Source organism: Amblyomma maculatum, chromosome 1, assembly GCF_055883805.1.
Source record: "Amblyomma maculatum isolate TAMU_Amacu chromosome 1, ASM5588380v1, whole genome shotgun sequence".
NCBI lineage: Eukaryota > Metazoa > Arthropoda > Arachnida > Ixodida > Ixodidae > Amblyomma > Amblyomma maculatum.
In genome coordinates, this window is record NC_139344.1 from 172,007,091 (window position 1) to 172,013,090 (window position 6,000).

Sequence of the window (6,000 nt, forward strand, 5' to 3'; positions counted from 1 at the left end):
GTAATGCTCTCAAAAACTTTGCAGATATGGCAGCTTAGGTCATTTTTAATACTCCTCATTTCCATGAGACATTTGTGGCATACAAAGCACAAGTTAGCCATTGTTTCCTGGAATTCCACAAATCTCAAATATTAGCATTTTCTGCAAGACCTTGTGTTAGTGGCCAGTTAATTATTTTATCATACAGCTGATGCTCATTACAATGGGCTTGCACAATCCAGATAAACAAGCAGATTGTATTTAGAGTATGCTTTATGAGGAAGAGGAAAGGCACACAAACGATGATTTTGGAACACAATTTGATGAAGCTTGTCTTGTTTGACAAGACTCTCTTTGCTTTTAGATGAACTGGGAGTAACTTAGCATAGAATATCTTATGTGCAGTTGCAGGCAATCAGCAGAACAGTTGTCTTGCAGCTCTAGAGCATTTTGATCATCATGATGTGTTGTATGCATCTGCGCAAGATCTAATAGAAGTGAAACTTTGTAATAAATCTTCGGGAAAGTTTATCACTTCAAAATCTAATGATGATTTGCTATGATCGTTTCAGCAAATCTGCAGTAATTAACCTTCCACTGCATTTCTTTAGCTGTAGAACTTCAGTAGAGCAGTCGTATGGCTTTTTTCATTGCATAGTTTCGGTCACTGTGGTACATTCAGATGAGTCAAGGTTGTAGGGGAGAACAGTATCAAAGGGAGCAGATGGATGCCGACCGTAAAGCAAAAAGAATTAACACAGAGAAACCCGTGCTGAATTGCATAGCAGTGCTGTACGCATAGGTGATATAAGGAAGGACAATGTCCCAGTTTGTGGGGTTGGATCCGACATACTTCTCGAGCATTTGTCACCGAGGGTGCGATTAAATCATTCAGTAAGACCGTTTGTTTGCATGTGGTAGGTGGTGCAAGTCCGGTGAATCATTTTGCACCGAGCGAGCAAGGCTTGAACGACGTCAGATAAGAAAGCGCGACCTCTGTCGCTGAGCAATTCACGAGGACCACCGTGACGGAGAATGAAGTTTTTCAATAAGAAACCGGCCACATCTCGATCGGGCTGTTGCTGCTGGGAGCGCGGCGGTTTCGGCATATCGTGTCAGGTGATCGGCGGTGACAACAACCCAGCGATTGCCATCAGCTGTGTACAGAAGAGGACCATAGAAGTCAGTGCCAATGCGGACATATGAGACCTCACCAGCTGAAAGGTGATATGCAGGTTTGCAGCGTTGGCAAGCCAGGCACGATCGAACGTACCTAAGAACCGAGTTGTGTACATACCAATAGCGAAAACTGATTCGAGTGTAAGTCTTGAAAACTCTATTGTGACCGCACTGTGGATCAGCGTAGAAAGCTGTACATATTTAGATCCGTAGATGACGCGGAATCACGAGGAGCCATTTTCGTCCACTTAAGTTGTAGTTGCGCCGGTAAAGGAGGTTATCCCGAATCTCGTAGTGGAAAGCTTGGTGGCGAAGGGCGCGTGAAAGAGTAATTGCCGAATGGTTGGAGAGGCAGTCAGTAAGAGATGCAATCTATCGATCCTTTCATTGTTCGGCGGGCATGTCACTGATGTCGAGCGAAAACTTCACGGAGTCCAAGGACGGCAAGGTCGGCTGGAAGCGGCGAGTGAGACAAAGTATCGGCGTCTTTATGCAATTGCGACCAGATCGGTAAATAACATGGATATCATATTCTTGCAGACGAAGAGCCCTCCATGCCAAGCGGCCGGAGGGGTCCTTGAGCAATGAAAGCCAGCAGAGGGTATGACGGTCCGTGACTACATCAAAAGGACGGCCATAGAGGTAGGGGCGAAACTGAGTGCCCAGAATGGCCAAGCACTCCTTTTCTGTTACGGAGTATTTCGCTTCGGCTTTCATGAGAGTACGGCCTGCGTAAGCGGCTATGTATTCACCGAAGCCAAAGGGGCGCTGAGAAAGCACAGCACCGAGGCCGACATCACAAGCGCCGTGGACTACGATGGGCACCTGAGGGTCAAAATGGCGCAGGATGGGCGGGGCTGTGAGGAGGCCAGGGAAGCGGCGCAATGTGTTGTAAGCGTCGCATGTTGGTGACCACATCGAAAAATTTGAGTTTTTGCCGAGGAGCTGAGTCAGCGGAGCGACAATGGGAGCAAAGTTCCGTATAAAAAGCCAAAAGTATCAGAAGCTCCTTAGTTGCCTAATGGTAGTAGGTTTAGGGAAGGCAGTCACAGCTCGAAGTTTGGTGGAATAAGGGCGGATGCCCTCCTTGGACAGAATGTGGCCTAAAATGATCAGCTCACGAGCAGCGAAACGACACTTCAAGTTGAGCTGCAGACCAGCGTTCGCAAGACATGTCAAGACCTGCTTCAAGCGAGAGAGGTGGGTCGCAAAGTCTGGCGAGAACGCCACGATGTCGTCAAGGTAATAGAAGCATGTCTTCTACTTTAGGCCACGCAGCATCGTATCCATCATACGCTCGACTGTAGCAGGGGCATAACAGAGACCGAAATACATGACAGTCAATTCAAAGAGGCCATCGGGGTGACAAACGCAGTTTTAGGGCGACCTTCCGCAGCCATGGGCACCGACCAGTAACCGGATTGCAAGTTGAGCGAAGAGTTCAGTGCCTTGTAAGCAATCCAATGCATCATCTATACGTGGAAGAGGGTAGACGTCTTTCCGGGTGATTTTGTTTAGGTGACTCGGCGCAGAAGTAAATAGAACCATCTTCCTCACCAGGACAACAGGGGAGGACCATGGAAGGCTCAATCATGCCATAGTGCGAACTGGGGCTTCAATCACTCGGCGCTCGGTGGCAGATACTCGTTAGGGGCACTGACGCAGAAGAGCATGGCTACGTCTGGGAAGGGTGCAACAGAACGAGAACGGAAAAAAAGGGTGGAGGGGTAGGTATGTTGATACACCAGGGAACAAATTGGCAAAGAATAAAATGATCTTGTAAAGAACATATCTGGGTATCGGGAACAATCGCCGGCATAAGGACATGGCTAGGGATAGTTTATTTAGGAACAGGACACCAATGCAGGCAAGAAAACAAGGATCTTGTTGAATGTCTCAGTGCCGATATAAGCCAGTTTGGAGACGGGGCCGATACTATTCTCCTGGGGGACATGAACGGCCACATCGACGATCTGGATGGATACACGGATTGTAACGGAAAGCTAATGCTAGATTTCTGTGAGCGACACGATCTAGTTATAGTAAATAGGGAAACAAAATGCGAAGACCAAATCACGTGGGAATTCCGCAACAAGCAGATGACCATTGACTACTGTCTAATGTCGCAGGGAATTTATAGCAAGGTCACAAAAATGGAAATAGACGAAGAAGGGGAGTGTAGTCTGGGAAGCGATCATAAACGTATTAGTCTACAGATGGGGCCCTTGATGAAAAGAGAAATGAAACTTAGACAAAAAGTAAATGCAAAATTAAACGATGATCAAATAGCGCAGATAGCAGCAGACATAGAGGAAGCAATAGAAAAAAGCCCTATGGAAGACAGATTATGAACAGGTAGAACTACTCATAAGGAGGAAAATTAAGGAGTTTAAAGTAGCAAACTGCTGGAATGGAAAGAGGAAGCCACGGAGCTGGTGGAATAAGGAACAACCACGGGCTCCTTCAAGGGAACACCGAGTGGCAAAGAAAGCACAGGTATCTCAGGAGGAAGTCGACCAAAAATGGGAATCATATCGACAAAAGAAACTTGAGGTACAGGCCCTCGTCCAAAGTAAAATAAAGCGGTCCACCGATCGCTGGATGGCTGACATACACGAGGCCTCTAGAGGCGGAGCAAGAAAATTCTGGAACCATATAAGCTGGCTAGGGAAAAAGAATCAAAGAAAGCAGGATCGGATTCAAGATAACGAGGGAAATTGTTTAAAGGAAACAATGCAGTGAACTACATTACATCAGTTATAGCCGAGTCATTTAAGAGCGACGATATTGTAATCTCCGCAAATCAGGAAGCAACACAAGGTAGCAGAATACAAAGCAGCTTACAACTGACCAATCTAAACTGCAAAAAGGCAGAAAAAAATATTCCTAAAAACACATCTACAGGAATAGATGGAATTCCGATCAAGCTGATTAATGAACTTGGTTCAAAAAGTAAGGAAACATTGTTAAAAGCTTTGGAAACAGTCATAACGAATAAGCAAATTCCGGACAGCTGGTGGCAGAGTAAAATGAATTTGCTTTATAAAGGGAAAGGAGAAAGGATACGCATAAAATCCTACAGGCCGATTGCCATAACATCTGTTATGTACAGGTTGGCCATGCAGGCGGTGAAATTAAAGGTGCAAGCATGGGTAGAAAGTAACGAGATACCCTGAGAACTTCAGAACAGCTTTAGAAATGGTAGGCGCTTAGATGATAGCCTGTTCGTGCTTACCCAATGCATCGAAATATCTAGAGTGGAAAATAGACCTTTGTATTTGGCCTTCCTGGACATAAACGGAGCGTACGACAACGTAAACAGGGAACTCCTGTGGAACATATTAAAAGAAGGTATCTGTTATGAGATAATAGAGTTCCTACAGGAAATATACCGAGATAACAAAGTAGAAATTACATGGGAAGGGATAAGAAGTACGGAAGGTGTCAAAGTATGCAAAGGATTAAGACAAGGCTGTCCTCTATCACCGCTGCTGTTCATGCTTTATATGATAAACCTGGAACGGAGGATACAGGAAAGTAACCTAGGTTTTAACCTGTCATATAGATTAGGTGGAAAGGCAGTAGAGCAGCGTCTCCCCGTTTTAATTTATGCAGATGATATTGGGCTGCTAGCTGAGAGTCTGGAAGAATTGCGAACTCTAGTTAAGTATTGCGGAGACGAAGGGGACGCTCTAGGCTTCAGTTCTAGTGCAGTTAAGTCGGGTCTGATGATTTTCAACGGCTCAACTGATCAGGGTCTTTAAATACCCAGAGTAGCAGAATATAAATATCTGGGGGTATGGGTAAACAAAGGATTGGAAAGCATGAGCAACCACTTAAAGCCAAAGGGCGAAGAAATGCCGGGGTAATGAAGCATAGGGCATTGTGGGGATACAACAGGTATGAAGTTTTGAGGGGTACTTGGAAAGGAATTATGGTGCCCGGACTTGCTTTCGGAAATGCGGTTTTGTGCCTAAAATCAGAAGTACAGTCGACATTAGAAATAAATCAGAGCCGTTGGACGATTAGCACTAGGTGCCCACAGCAAAACCACAAATGAGGCGGTACAGGGAGACATGGGCTGGTCATCTTTCGAAGTACGGGAAGCTCAGAGTAAAATATTATATGAGGAACGCCTGAGGAAATTGGATAGTAACAGATGGGCGGCTAAAGTATTTAGATATCTATACTTAAAAAGCGTTGACTCACAATGGAGGAAAAGAACTAGGAAACTAACGAGTAAGTATGCTAGTCACAAAGACGGAGAAATAAAGAGCGTTAAGCAACAGGTGAAAAACACAGAAGGTAAAAATTGGATAAATTCGATGGAAAAGAAACAGTGTGGAATTATACCGAAAGTGGAAAAGGCAGATCAGGAAGGAAGCTTTCTTTGATAACTCAAGAGGCAGTGCCCTACTTTTTGAAGCTAGATCAGGGTGCCTTAGAACACGCAGCTACAAAAAGAAATTTAACAATGAAGATGACGCATGTGCTGTATGTGGTAACTCCAGTGAAACAATTGACCATATTATACTGGAATGTAATGGTATCCATACAGAAGTTGATGCAGGCGCAGTCACTGTTCCTGAAGCTCTGGGGTTTAGAGATACCAGTGGCCGGGTGAATAAACCGGCGGTGGAAGCTAGCAAAAAACGACTGGAAGATTGGTGGCTTAAAAGCAGAGAAGTGACATAATGTTAGTAATGTAGAAACAAAAATTTAATAGATTGATGGTATAGTTAACCAATATAAAACAATAATTCAGATATAGGGAGAAAAATGAGCATGACAGCTACTGCTACCACCCAGTTTCAAAGGGGACGCTCCTATATTCTATCCATC